Source organism: Hakea prostrata, chromosome 5 (genome assembly GCF_041222555.1).
Source record: "Hakea prostrata isolate BN-2017 chromosome 5, UWA_Hpros_2, whole genome shotgun sequence".
NCBI lineage: Eukaryota > Viridiplantae > Streptophyta > Magnoliopsida > Proteales > Proteaceae > Hakea > Hakea prostrata.
The window spans coordinates 55372299-55388150 of record NC_142604.1 but is presented as its reverse complement, the minus strand read 5'-3'; the positions used below and the strand labels follow the sequence as shown (position 1 = coordinate 55388150).

General features: G+C 38.2%; 2 pseudogenes; both read left to right on the top strand.

Annotated features, from left to right (window-relative positions):
• The first annotated feature begins 1428 nt into the window (after positions 1-1428).
• On the top strand, positions 1429-4874 carry LOC149016661 (putative disease resistance RPP13-like protein 1; annotated as a pseudogene).
• A 563-nt stretch (positions 4875-5437) lies between these two features.
• On the top strand, positions 5438-9841 carry LOC149016660 (thaumatin-like protein 1 pseudogene; annotated as a pseudogene).
• The last annotated feature ends 6011 nt before the right edge of the window (positions 9842-15852 follow it).

Below are 15852 nucleotides of genomic sequence, written 5' to 3'. Positions count from 1 at the left end.
CGATCTAGTGCTGAAGCTGAGTATAGGGGTATGGCCCACACCGCTGCTGAATTGATGTGGCTTCGTTCATTGTTAGAGGAAATAGGATTTCCAGTTTCTACCCCTATGAAAATGTTTTGTGATAATCAGGCAGCCACTTACATTACTAGTAATCCAGTGTTCCATGAGAGAACGAAGCATATAGAGGTAGATTGTCACTTTGTGCGTGATGCAGTGAAGAAGAAGCTTATAGCAACTCCTTTTGTGAGCTCTACTGACCAACTAGCTGATTTGTTCACCAAAGCTCTGTTCAGACTAAGTTTCCAGTCTATCTATTGCAAGCTGGGCATGGGAGATTTGTATGCTCCAGCTTGAGGGGGAGTGTTGAAGTATACGTAAATTTGAAGTTTTACTGTTCACGTTACTGTTCACGTGAATAGTAAAAACATCTTTTACCGTTCACGTGAAAAATATTATGCTATTGTTTTTATTATATTTTCTATTTCTAATGTGGGAGTCTTGCTACATAAGTTTTGGGAGTTTTTAAAAAGCATAGTTTCTATTTTGGTGGTAGTTTCTATTTTCAGAACTTTCTATTTTAGGAGTTAGGAAGTTACTAAAGCTGTAATATTTTGTTTCCTTTTTTTTCTAGAGGACAATTACTTGTCTCTCAAGTTGTATTAGATTCATTAGAAGCTATAAATAAAAGTGCTCTGTGATTCTAGACTCTTTAGCTAAGAATCACAGGTCTTTTCTACTGGTTCTTCATCTCTCTTCTCTTCTTCTTCTTCTCTATTTTCTTTGTTCAAGTTCAACTGCTATTTTGATTGTTTAAAGCTTGTTTTCTAACAATGTATCTATATTTTTGGAGTGAAGTGGTCAATTTCTCCAACTTTAAGATCAGAACGGTTGGGAAATCGGGAAAGAGTCAAGAATTCAACGTTGAAAGAGAGCAAAGAACAGAGAGAAATCTGGGAAAAGAGAGAACAATAGTTGAGGTGTCTTGAATCTGGAACGCGGCTTTTCAACAACAGTCATTGTCTCTCCTTCCACAAAAGCAACGTTTCCTCTCCTACTGACCTTCCCCACCAACGAGAGGTAAAACCCTTGGGAAGTCCTTCCTTTCAGCCTTCCTTCGACAAACAAATTCAAAGGAGAAATTTTGTAGAATTTACCATTCATTAATACCTGATCCACTTACTTTACAGCATAGACCCAATTAATTTCCCACTGAGAAAGAAATTGGCTTCCGCTCCCAATTTTCCAAATCATTTCTCCGTCTCCAAGTCAAAGTCTGGATTTGAGCTGAAGGGTTCAACATTAGAAGAAGAAAAGTGAAGACTTACAACATTTATCAATGGAAAGTTTTCAACCTTCTGTAGCAGCCCATGAGTCTGCTTTTCATGAACAAAGAACGTTTCATTCACTTCTCGCTTCCTCTGTTTCAAATCTTCTGCTTCTGCCATTTGAAATTCTTTGTTTACACTCTTTTCCCCCTGTTTATGGAAGAAGAAGATGGCATCAATGGGACAACTTGTCAGAGGGTCTTTACTCTCCTCCGCCTTCCTCCAAGTGTCCTTCGACAGATTTGGCTCTCCTGAGTTGCTGGACTTCTTACTTCGATTGGAAATCAACCTGGACGAGGTGGAATCGTTAAAATGGATGACAGCCATGATTCAGACTTTATCTGATGAAGCTGAAGCGAAGCAATTCACCAACAGGCTGCGAAAACTCTGGCTTGATCACCTTAAACAACTCCTATAGGATGCTAAAGACATACTTGATGAGTATGCCACTGAACTTCTACGCCTGAAACTGGAATATGCCCGCCAAACTCAAGAGGTACGCAATTCTGTTCTTTACACTCCATCAACTGAAAGTAGCATTTCTTCTTGGTTGAACTTTGGCATAGAATCTGCAATTAAAGGCGTCAATGGCATTTTTGAAGGAATAAAAGACATTGGGTCCAAGGTTTATGGTATCGCTGAAGAGTTGCTAGAAATTAAAAGGTTTGGATCAAAAGTAAGGGATATCAACCAGAGATTAAAAAGTGTAGCACAAGAAAGTGTTGCTCTAGGTTTGAACTCAAGCATTGGATTTGGGTCCTCAAGGCCCATGGTATTCAGTCAAAGGCCACCAACAAGTTCTTTGGTGAACAAATATAAAGTTTTTGGCAGAGAGGAGGACATTGAGAAGATTGTCAGATGGTTGCTGTCAGACAAAACTCAACGTCCCAGTGATAATAACAATAATTTCTCAGTGCTACCCATAGTTGGCATGGGTGGTGTTGGTAAGACTACCCTTGCTCAGCTTGTTTATAATGATGTGAAAGTTAAGAAGCATTTTCAGTTGAAGGGTTGGGTCTGTGTTTCAGAGGATTTTGATGTGGTGAGGTTAACCAAAGAAATTCTCGAATCAGTCACTGGCTCATCCCCTCCTCACTGGCTCATTGGACCTGCTACAGGTAAAACTTCAAGAAGCACTGGGTGAGAAAAGATTCCTGTTGGTACTAGATGACATGTGGAATGAGAACTATGAGAGATGGGATGCTTTAAGCACTATTTTTTTCATTTGGTGAACCGGGAAGCAAGATATTGGTTACAACACGGCACAAAGGAGTTGCTTCAATGTTACGACTGTTCCAAACGATCATTGTTTAGATGGTCTATCGGATAAGGCTTGTCTTTCTCTGGTTAGAATGCATGCTTTCTATGACAAAAATTCACCTGATGCAAATCTGAAGTTGGAACTATTTGGAAAAGAAATTGTGAGGAAATGCAAGGGTTTACCATTGGCTGTAAAAACACTTGCCGGCCTCTTGCGGGATAAAAGAGAGAGTAGTCAGTGGAAAGCTATTTTGGAGAACGAAATATGGGAATTAAAAGAAAGTGAGATCCTTCCATCACTCATGTTGAGTTACCATCATCTCCCACCAATTCTGAAAAGATGCCTCGCTTACTGTGCTTTGCTTCCCAAGGACTACGTATTCAGCAAGATGGAAACAGTTGCCTTCTGGATGGCGGAAGGTATTGTTCAGTCAAAAGATGGAAAACGGCCAGAAGATATAGGGGGTGCATATTTTGATGAATTATTTATGAGGTCCTTCTTTGAGGTATATAATCGCCGTCATGCTTTAGAGAGGTGCCAGTTGTTTACTGACTTCAATTTATCCAAAGAACTTCAGACAAGATCTTATTTTGAGTCATCTGATTGCACAGGTTTAGGATTTGTGGTGCATGATCTAATTCATGATTTAGCACAATTTGTTTCTGCTGGGATATACTGTCGGAGAGAGAATGGTAGGTCATCTCAAGTTCTTACTACAACCCGTCACTTGTCCTACATTATGGATAATTATGATGCTGAGGTGACAGAATTTGAGGCCATGAAAAGCTTACACTCCTTTCTAACTTTAGTTGATATTGTAGGTAGTCCCAGGAATTTTTTTCCCACCATGCAGTTCAAATTTCAATTCCAATTCCTGTGTGTGCTACGCTTCAGAAATTGTTGCAATTGTGAGTTACCTGATTCAATTGGCAAGTTGAAACACCTAAGGCTTCTTGATCTCTCCTTTTCTGATATCATAAGGTTACTTGACTCAGTTGGAAATCTTTACAATCTACATTTGTTAAAACTTACCGGCTGTGGGAAGCTTAGCGAGTTGCCTGCAGATATGAGTAACCTTGTAAACCTTTGATATCTTTTGCTCCCTGCGCATTTAGGTTTCCATAAAATTCCTTCAGGGGTGGGATATCTGACTGGTCTTGAATTATTGAACACATTTGATGCGGCACCAAAAAAAATGTCGTCCCAACTATGTGGGACTATGAAAAATTCAAATTTGGGAAATGTAAGCAGTAATGGAGCAGAAGCAATGGTGGCCATGCCACATCTTCATGGGCTACAGCTGCACAACCTCATGTCACTCCGGGTTCTTCAAATATCCAAGTGTGAAAATATGGAGTCACTATCCAAGGAACTCTACACTCTAACATCTCTTCAAAGGTTACTAATCGGAAGTTGCCCTGATCTTGTATCCTTCCCTGAAACAAGGCTACCGATTGCACTTCAAGTACTGAAGATCTTCGACTGTGACAATCTGAGGTCACCACCCAAGGAGCTACCTACTTCTCTCAAAGAACTTGTAATTGATGGTTGTCCAGCTCTTGTATCCTTTCCGGAAACAGGGTTGCCCCCTGCACTTGAAGAATTAGATATCATAGATTGTAAGAATTTGGAGACCCTTCCAATGGGACTACTGCATAGCCTAACGGTCTTCCAAAGATTGGAAATCAAGGAGTGTCCTGCTCTTGAATCCATTCCGGATGTGGGTATCAATTCTACATTGTGGGCAGTTGAATTCCTTGCCCAGGGGGCTGCAAAACCTCACAAATCTTAAAAAACTGGAAATTGTGGAATCCTCTTTTCTTATGCAGTGCAAGAATCTTGAACCCCTACGTACCTCAGGGCTTCATTGTCTCATCTCCCTTTCATATCTCACAATTAGTGGATGTCATGCTCTTGTCTCCATTCCAAAGGGCCTGCTTCCCACCAACCTCAGGGATTTTTGCATCAAGGACTGCCCAATTCTTGAATTCGTATGTGATGGACTCTCTGGCCTAAACTCTCTTAAGATTTTTGAGATCCAGAACTGTCCAATGCTGTCACAACAGTTCCAAAACAAAGAAAGAGAAGAGTGGCTTGGGATTTCTCAGATTCCAGAGGTTATAATAGATGGCACTTGGCAGTAAGCTTATACAGAACATGTGGGTCTTGCCTCTACTATCATAAGATTTTTAGGCGTACTACAGACACAGAATGTCTATTCTGCAAACCAACGGTAAAAGCACAGGTGCATTTAAGCTAATATTGAAGTATTTCTTCAATAATCAGATACTTTGTGTTATGTCACATTGTTCTAATTTAATTTCTCTTCATAGAAGAATCACAAGATCAAATGTATTTCTTTGAAAATGCTCCAGAACCAACAAAAGCAGCATGGCAATTTCATGGAAATTTAATCTCTCAGATGGAGTGCTTTTCTCTCAAAATGCCCATGAATATGCATAATGAGACACAGTGATTGCATTCAATTTTTCAGAAAATCAACTGTCATACTTATAAGATTATCACTTGTCAGCATTCATTTAGTTTTTTGCTTCCCTTAATGCTTAAGTTGATCACCAAATATCATGGAAGTTCAGTAAAAGAGGACCTTGTTCTATTAGTCGGTATGTAGACGGTGTACTTCAACCACTTATGTGTGAGGCTCTTAATTTGTCCTCTAGTTAAGTACTTCATTCTGTTCTTTTTCTGCCCATGAGATGTTTCACTCTGTAAAAAAAGAAGAAACTAGTGGATATGGTGATAGACATGAAGAGAGCTTGTCATAGGGTGCCTAGGAAACAGGGCAAGGGTAAATACTTAATATGAGTTTCTTCAAGTTCATGAAGCTATAATGTGCTGCAGAAATCATCCACCTATTTCTTGGAACCCTGCGCTTGAAGGAACATTGGATGGTACTGGTAAAGGTATTCCTGGACCGACTGGGATCAGAGGTGAATATCACCGACTGCTCTAGACACATAATAATATCATTCTGTCATCATAGTTTTACTTATTTTCTTCTTGTTCTTTTCTATTCATGACTTCCAAATATAGTCCCAAGGGAATGTATTCAAACTATGCTTGGGCAGTGGAAGTCACTGCCATTCATAAGACAGTGTTGATGGCTTCCGTGCTAGGCTTTTGCAACATCTGTATTGAGAGTGATTATCTAAACAATCGCGAATATTCTCAAGGGAAGCTCTCAGTGAGAGACTGCTTCTGGCTTCTCACCTCACTAGCATTTCTTTTCCAACATATTCTCCAAGAAGGAAACATTTTGGCCAAAGAGTTACTAACCAATTTCTGCTGATGTAATCCTTTCCCCTCTTTTCCTTTCTTCTTGGTTCTTTTGTGACTGTTTCTCTGTTGTTTTCTGTCATGGTTTTAATTTACTACAGTTTTTGATTGTTTTCTTGTGAGAAGCTGATCAGCCCGGATGTAGGCTCGTGGTGGATACCAACAGATTTAAAGAGCCAGTAGGCAATCGATGCCATGAAATATGTAACCTTCATTGGCCTAGCAACTGTTGTAGGCTTAACTGCGAAGTTTTTAACAACCATTAAGTGATAAGTGCTTGTATCATTAGCTGATTCAACTCTGCGGAATCTGCTTAGAATAGGCTTCTCCTTCACGCCGAAGGAAGCATCATTTCGATAAACTGCTGTTTATCTGTAAAACAGAGTTTCTGCTTTTTTGCTTCCCTTGCTTAGCTACTACTTGTCACTATCCTTAAACTCAGATACATGGCTTGAAGAATTGGCATCAAATTCACTAGAACAGTTTATTCATCTTGATACAGATACCAGTCCTTAGCTGAGCATCAGCAGACCAATACAGGCCAGTACAGATAAATATCAGAACAGTATCAGCTGAGACTGCTTCCAATAACTTACTCAGAAGATAGATTGGAAGAACAAAGATACAGGAGAAACCAGTATATCAAGCCCAAGTCTCCTTGATCGTTTTGCTGAAGATACAATCACTATTTCAAGGAAGGTCTATTAAGAAGCAGATGATTAATGTACTTCTCTAATTATCAGACCCAAAACTATTCCTCTGGAAAATAAAGACATTTTCAACAAAAAAAATAAAAAAATTCTATCCATTTGCCACCAAATGAAGCCTTCGATATTGATCAGATAAATTATTAAAAGCTGGTGTGCTTTGTGCTAATCCAGCCACTAGAGAGGAAGCCCTATCATAATCATATTAAAGCCTAAATGTTGACCCTGTACAAATAAATTGCTCATAGATAATGGCAATTGGGGGGGGGGGGGGATTAATTGGTCTTTGATTGTTGTAAAAGGGTTTACATGTTGAATCCAAACTTATAGCTCTAGCCAGTTTAAGACTTAGCTTGTTAATAAGAAATAACAATCAATCAAAGACCCAATCATTTTTATGTAATTCAGTGGCTCAGAAAATTGAAAACATTGGATCCAGAATGTCATGAACAACCCAAATAGTTGATAACAGATTCAAGAATGTGAAAATGGCTCAAAAAACCAGACAATTTTCCTGTTGCATATCCTCAAATAAAGTAAAGAAAATGATCCAAATGTAAACTACCTGAGTCACCATTTGAACCTATTGCTCCGCCAATAATAGAGAACTTCCTCAGTATTTCAAGTTGACTATGAATCCAAAATTTTCTGCTTCAAAGTGGGCAAAAGAAATTAAGGGTGACAAATATCTCATGGATTACAACGCTTTAGCAACAGAGATAAGTAGTTGGTGATTGACGGGAGAGAATGAAAAATTAATTTCCATTGGATACCCTGGCTGACAATAAAGATAACCCGTTGGGCTAATGGAACTTTGACAAATATGGATTCATATTTTTTGGAAGGATAGGGGTTGAACTGTTACGATATAATTTGTTTTTAGTACATGGGCACTTTTTTTTTAGATCTGAGGTTCATTCGGGCCAGTTTATGAGAATATTACATATGCCATCAACAAAAGTCGAACTTACGACTTCTTCACTAAAATGGGTTAGTCTTATAGTTTTACCGATCAAGCAACCCTGGCTTGGCCTTACAATAGGAAATCAGGGATCAAAACGTCACATTCTCTCCTTTCCCTTTGTAAAAGATCCATTTACCTTCCTATAAAACTTTTTACCTATGATCTTGCATTATCTTGGACTTAACAAGTGTATCTAAACCTCATGGCTAAGGGTTGGTTCAGTTAGGAAAAACCAACGCCTTATAATATGAGATTAAGAGCTGAAGTCTCCTCAGGATCAAGGGCGATACCTCTTCATATACTTAAATAGTTGTAAAGCTGTCCCTCAATGAGATACGTGTGAGTTGGCCCAGACAAGTCTCCGTTCCATAAAAAAACACACCTTTGAATAATGGGGATGCAAAGATATTAGGGACTAGTCGAAGATGATTCACATGGATATGAAATTTTTTATTATTATTTATTTCGTTATAAGGTCAAAATTGTATGTGAGAGCACAGTGCAACATTTCACCGAAATTTGTTGAATTTCGACCATTTCGGTGGTAGGCGAAACAATATCTAGGGTGAAAATGAGAAAAACAAAAAGTCCCCGAGATTTCAGCAATATCTCGAAAAAAACCGAAAATAAATATTGCACTTTTTAATGTCACATCTACTTTGTATTTATTAAACTCAAGGTACAACCTTTCGCCGAATTTTGGTGAAAGGCGAACCTAAATAAGTATATAAAGGCGATATTGCAAGATATCGCCAATATTTTAGGCGATATTGTGAGATATCGCTGATATTTTCAGCGATATTGTGAGATATCGCTGATATTTTCAACGATATCTCGCTATTTATCGCTGAATTGGCGATATATCGCCGAACATTGCCAGTTCGGCGATTTCTTGGGATATATTTCCGAGAGTATATATTTTCGACGATATAGGCATGAGTTTGCCGAATTTCGAGCGAATTATCAACCTGATTTTGGGATTTTCTCTCTCCTCTCCAAACCTCCCCCAGAGCTTCTCTCTCCTACTTTTTGGCATTTTTGCCATATTTTCATTAGATCTTTGACATAAAACCTTAGGTCTCGCTTCATTATTGATGGGTATAGCATTGTTCAGAACAATCAAGCGAAATTTCACACAGATCTGGGCGTTTGTGGAGTTTTTCATCTGAGAGATAACTATTGTTCTCTAAACTGTTTTTTCTTTTCAGAATGCATGCCATAATGTTGTTGGATGGGTATAAAATTAATATATGTTGAATACAGTAGACCGATCTAGAAACTCACAGAGTCGGAATATTTTTTTGTGAAGTAATTTAATTATTTGTTTTCGGGCATAAAACTTGTATTTTTCTACATTGCAAATGCTTACTTTTTGCATGATATATGTGTTATATCATGATTGAAAAAATATATGTGACTACCAAATATATATATATATATATATATATATATATATATATATATATATATATATAACTGGACCTCCTGAGGTTTGATCTATGTCATTTTTTGTCCAAATAAATGAACACTTTGCATCTGCCTCCCTTGAAGTATCCAATCAAATAAATTAAGGACAAATTATAATTTTATGACCAAAATACCCTTATACCTATTATTCCTTTACCACATTCTTCTACACCGGTGATCAATTAGAAAAATTTCTTAAGACTCAAGTAACCAAACAGGCTAATAATCTTAATGGAAATACCCATTATAAGCCGGAAAAACCAAAAATGCTTTAGCTTTCTGGTGAAACGAATGAATCAAAATGATGGAAAGATTGGGACAAAACCAACTGCAACTTCGACACAGCAGTGCAAGGCATCTGTTCCACGGCCGATTTTGGATCAGGCCAGGTAGAATGCAATGGTGTAGGTGCTACTCCACTTGCAACACTTGCAGAGTTCATATTGGGCTCTGGAAGTTAGGATTTCTATGATGTGACTTTGGTGATGGGTATTATCTGCCCATGATGGTGGATGTTTGTGGTGGCATGGGTTGTTGGAATCGGCTGGATGCGCCTTAGATTTGAACCAGCAATGCCCAATGGAGTTGAAGGTGTGCGATGGAGATGCTTGTAAAAGTGCCCGTGATGCATTTGGGAGCCCTGAGTACTGTTGCAGCGGTGCCTTAAATGCGCCCACATCTTGCCCGCTACCGATGTATTCAGAGATTTTCAAATCTGTCTTGCCTAAGCTTACAGGTATGCTTATGATGATCCCCCAGTACGTTTATCTGTTCTGGAGCAGATCATACCATTACTTTCTATCCTTCTCGCTCTAGGTAAGAAAACAAATCCACCATGGAAAAGCATATTAAGTCCGTCCAACCGAAAAATTATAACGTTGATTTGAAACTTGTAATCCACTTCTGAGTTGTAAGCTTCAACTTATCTTTGGATTTATTGCTTTTATAAAGAGGAGAATGGAGGAGAAGAAACAACAGTTAGGAAGACCCAGATTGAAGTTTTGCGGGATAGAGAGAGATTTTCTGGGTGGCAAAGCATAAGTAGAAGATGGATGAAGGAAGAATACTTTCACCTAAGCATGAGAGTGTTTAAATGGTGGGTAATTATGTCATTTGATTCTAATGATGATAATAATAGGTATGAGGGTATTTTGGTCATAAAAATTATAATTTATCCTTAATTTATCTTATTAGATACCTTAGGGGAGGCAGATACAAAGTGTCCATTTATTTGGACTAAAAATGACATAGACTAAATATTTGAAAATTATTAAAATATTAATATAAAATATAAATAATTATGAAAAAAGAGAAAAATGTATGAAAAAAAATAAGGGAAATGATTTTGAAAATTAGAGAAAATTATGGACTATCTATATAATTATTTTCAAGTGTTGCTCGTGTGGTTTCATTGTCAGTTTTGATATGGTAGCCTTTTCTTTTTTTGAAAAAAAATTAAATATTCATTTTGTATAAAATATTATTTTGCTATTGTTTAATTGTTTATGCAATCATTTTCGATGCAATGGTTATCATGTCTAGCAGTAGGAGAGGAGTAGTTTCACAGGGAGGACAGTAGGGCCAGGGACAGGGACAACCACAAGGAGCTGCAGCAAGGGGAAGGGTTGATCCTGCATGGCAGTATTGTGTTGCTATTGATGGCAATAAGAGTAAAACAAATTGCAGCTTTTGTGGTAAGGAGTTGAACTCAGGTGGCATAAGCAGGTTTAAGGTTCACATCACTGGCAGTTCAAAGGATGTAGCCATGTGCACTGAGGTGAATGCTGATATAGTGAAGGCAATTAGAGAGTTGGAGAAAGAAAAGGGGAAGAAGAAACAGGAAAAGAGGAGGGTGAATGCTGCATTGGACGAGGCGATGTGGGCACCGTCATCTTATAAAGTTGATTCAGATTTCGATCGGGATGTTGATCCCGTTGATATCAGAGAACAGGAGGAGAGGGACATCAAACGGGTGATGGTTGAGAGCAAGGAGATGCAATACCAGGAGTAGGAGAGGGCCAGAGCTAGATTTATAGGAGCTGGTCCCTCTAGGACTATAGGGGCTGGATCATCTAGATCAGGGGCTAGAGCATCTAGATTAGGGGCTGGAGCATTTGGATAAGGGGCTGAAGCATCTGGATCTAGGGACAGGGGTGGTATACGGGGTATGTTCAGCCAATCATAGAGTCAGAGGGTCACTTCTATAGCAGATCTACGGGGACCACGTGATTATCCACAGAGGAGGGATCCTATCATAGAGCAGGATCCTGATATTTTCAGAAGGAATGGGACCAAGCAGCCCAAGATTACAGGTGCATGGAAAGGGATGGCTAGGAAAGTGAAGAATGTAGTGTCAAAGTGGATGTATTACAGTTCTGTTCTAGAAAATACATCACAGGGTCCTTATTACAAAAATATGATGACACTATTGTAGAGAGGGTCCTGGATATGCTGGTCCCACCCCTAAAGAGGTGATGACCACCTTACTAATTGAGGAGAAGGAAGAGCTGCAGGAATACATCCAGTGGTTTGAGATTGATGTGTGGGTCATATGGATGCATCATTAGTTGTGATGGATGGATTGGTCCGACAACAAAGTCTATCATCAACTTTATGATGTATTGTAATAAGATGACCGTTTTTTGGATTGCCCGTACCAAGGGGATCTGCCATCCAAGCAAATCTACAGTGTCATACATAGGAAAATGAAAAGCAAATCAAATCGACCAAAATGCCCCTCAAACTTGGATGGCCCATAACTTCCCTATTTCAACTTTAAATTGAGTGTTGTTCATGACTTTGTATTCATTATTATTGCCTCTACCAACAAAGCCTTCCCTATCAGTAAAACTCTATGGTTTTACATAAGAGGACAAGAAGTTAGTTAGACATAACGAAATGTCCTTCATAATTTGGTGACCCCTAACTTCCCCGCTTAGGCTCCAAATTGGGCGCCGACCGTGGCCATGTGCCAGTGACAATTGGTAGCACCTATCAGATTTGCCATATTGGCAAAATATTGTCTTTTTAACGAAGAATTATTCAAATTGAACAAAATGCCTTCCAAATATAACCGATAAGTCATCCGTTTTAGCTCCAAACTACCTGTCGATCGTGGTTGTGCACCCGTGACTATTAGCACTACCAATTGACCAAAATGCCCTTTAAAATTAGGTGACTTGTATTTTCTCCTTTTTGGCCCCAAAAGCCCGTGAGACTAATTGCATAAATTATTAAAGGTTGGTGTGCTTTGCACTAATCTAGCCACTAGAGAGAAGCCCATCATTCTCGTATTAATCTAAAAGTGGATCTTTTTCAAATGGCACATGGGGGGAATTAGTTAGGTCTCAGATTGTTGTAAAAGGTTTACATGTTGAAACCAACTCATAGCTCTATTATAGCTAATGGCACCTGGGGGAATTAGTTAGGTCTCAAATTGTTGTAAAAAGTTTACATGTTGAAATCAACTTATAGCTCTAAGCCAATCTGAGACTTTGTTATGAAGTAATAACAATCAATCAAAGTTGTCAACTGAAAAAAAAAAAAAATCAAAGTTGACTCAAAAATAAAGTCAATTAATCAAAGATCCAACCATTTTTATGTAATTCAATGGCTCATGGAATTAAAAACATTGGAACCAAAATGTTACAAAAAGGCGACAACTTCAAAGAAGAAAATCAATCAGTTCAAAGCATGGAGTGCTGATCAGGTTTCTTGCAGCTACTGCTAGAAAAATCCAATATAAAATAAATCCATTGTTTAGAGTTTGACATTATTAACTTATCGTCTCGTGATAAGTTAATTATTCTAGCGAATATCTTATATGGAAAGAATATCTTATATGGAAAGTAACCTTCGCCATTCAAAGACAAATTTATAGTTGACCTCCCTTCACCAAGACAAATTTTGGACCACTTGGGTGGTCGTCTAGTGGTCCCAAGCTCACTTTCAAGTGGTTTGGTAAACTTCATGTCTCAGGTTTGAATCTCCTCTGATCTTCTATTTCTTGCATTGGACATTGGCTCTTTGGCCAGGCGGTTACCGCGGCTGGCCTCCGGGGGCCCGCGGCGTTGCTGCTGGTGTGCCGTGCTTGCTTGCATAGATCGCACTCGATAAGTCCGAAATTGCGTGGCGGGGGGGCGCTTGGTCGCCGCTCCTGCATCCCCTCTTGTTTACCAAAAAAAAAAACACCAAGACAAATTTTGGTAATGCCCACTTAAATTTGTCAGCATATATGTATGATTCTATATTATATTTTTGGAGTGAAGTGGTCAATTACTCCAACTTTCAGATTAGAACGGCTAGGAATTGAGGAATTCAACGTTGGAAGAGAGCACGAGAACAAAGTATAATATGGAGAAAAAAAAAAAAAAAAAAAAAAAAGGGAAGAAACCGTATTTAAAATCTCCACCATTTGATTATTTTCAGACAACCATAAGATTTCATTCAACTTTTTCTTTCCTTTTATTTTTTTATTTTTTTATATTATATTTTCATAAAAAAAGGTGAATTGTCGGTAGTTTTGAATTTTCCTTTCGTAATTTAAGGAGGCGTTTGGTTCCGCAATTCCCTGGAATCTAATTCGAGGGAATCATGAGTCCAACAAAACGCGTTTGGTTTAAAAATGAGTCCGATTCTAAGGGATCATGAATCGGCTCGGATCCACGTTTTGCCTAAAAATGAAATCCACTGGAAACCACCTCTTGAGGTGGTTTCCAAATAGACTCATCGTTTTGAAGCGGGGGTATAAATAACATCGACTCACTTTCAGAATCACTTTTGTCGTGAGGATCCTCACCCTCTTCTTCTCCTGGGCTTCCGTCCGTTCGTCATCATCGGCGGGTTGTTGATCTCCGGCCCGGGAGGTCTCATTTGATCAACACCTCTTCGTCTCGGTAGGACTTCGTTCCGTCATCGTCGGGGCTCCGGGGGTTCCGTCTCGCATCGTTCTTGCTAGGGCGTTCGTCATAATACAAACTCACTTGAGTTAACGCTACAAAACGATCAATTGTTTGATCCTTTATCCTGGACTTTGATCCCATTTAATTTCACTTCAATTATTTGCACACTTGTTGCGATGCCAATAACAAAGTATGGACCTTAGATTTATAGCCAACTTGGAAAGAGATCCAAGAGGTCGACATTAGCAGTGGCATGAAAGGGATCCTAATTAAATTGGGTATTCGTCTAACCTCTTATCTTCAATTATAGGATCATGCAACATTGGATCCGGGCGTGGTTTGTTGGTGGTGCTTGGTACTCTCATAAAGTTTTGGTCTTGCCATGTTTTATATTATGTAGTTACACTTATATAAAATTATATATTATACTTACATGAAAAAAATTTAATCCAAATTAAAGAAAAAAATTGTCATATCATTAGCCCTCAACACATTAATAAATGGTTCTTCAAAGTGATTCGGTTGAATCTACTCACGGTCCGTGGTAACCAACGCGTTCACTTTTAGAATCGGGGTAACCAAAGCGTTTTTCGACGTGTCACTTTGAATCGGGTAACCAAATGGTTTTTCACATCGACTCACTTTCCGGATCGGGGTAACCAACGGTTTTTTTTACGAATATGATTCTACATAACCTAATTCCTACAGACTCATGACTCCTGGCGGGTTTGGGTTGCGGAACCAAACGCTACCTAAACAATTCATGGTAGATGATTTTGAACTTCTATCCTCAGTTATATAATATTATAAAATAGATGTGATACACTCAATGAAGTGATCGAATCCCTGAAAACCGAACGAGTTCCGCTAAATTTTCTTGGTTTTGCAGTTTCGATTTGGGAATAATGTAACGATAAATAATTCCTCAATCTTCATGAAAAAAATATTATTTTAAAGAGAAGAGAGAATGTACAACATATCTTATGGTTGAATTATTCAAAAGGGAATTTGAAGGCAGTATTACCTCACATTCGTGGTCCGACCAAGGTTTGATCGGTCCGGTTCTTCTTTGGTCGCCCGGAACAGGTCTATTATAGAATATCCATAACATAAATCATGGAAAAGTAGAATTTACTGCAAAAAGCTCGGAAGTAACTCGCAAAAAGGCGACAACTTTAAATAAGAAAATCAATCAATTCAAACTTCAAATAATGGAGTGCAGATCAGGTTTCTTGCAGCTAGTGCCAGAAAAACCCGATATAAAAATAAATCCATTGTTTAAAGCTTGACATTATTAATTATCATGAGACGGGTCAAGTTAATCATTCCAGCAATATCTTATACGGAGAGCAACCTTCCCCATTCAAAGTCAAATTTATAGTTGACCCAATTGTTGCTACTTTTGAATTTCTTTTCTTTTGTGTGATTTCATTTTCACGTAAACCTTTTGGAATTACATGCATGTATGATGTATCACGCTTCTTTTTCATATTTTTCAGAATAATAAATATTTGAACCCAAGTTATTAAAATTATAATTCTTCAACTAAAATGTCCTTGTTGGTAAGATATTACTTTTTTGTTAAAAATTGTTCTATAATAATTAAAAAAAAAAAAAATCATCCTCCACAATATCCACTCATTAAATCTAAAATGTCGTACCAAAATTGTACTATACCGCATTTCAAACTGTCATAGAAACCGTACTAAATTTATACGGTATGGTATGAAAACGATATTTTTAAAATGGTTCGGTACGGTTTTGGTATAAAATCGGTACAAGAAAAACGGCATGATTCGGTATATCGTACCATATGATTTTGGTATAAAACACCCATTCTTCTAATCTTCTAATTTATAATATTGCCACAATAAACCAAGATATTGATTTCATGAATATACTTGAACAAAGAAATGCTTGTTTAATAGAT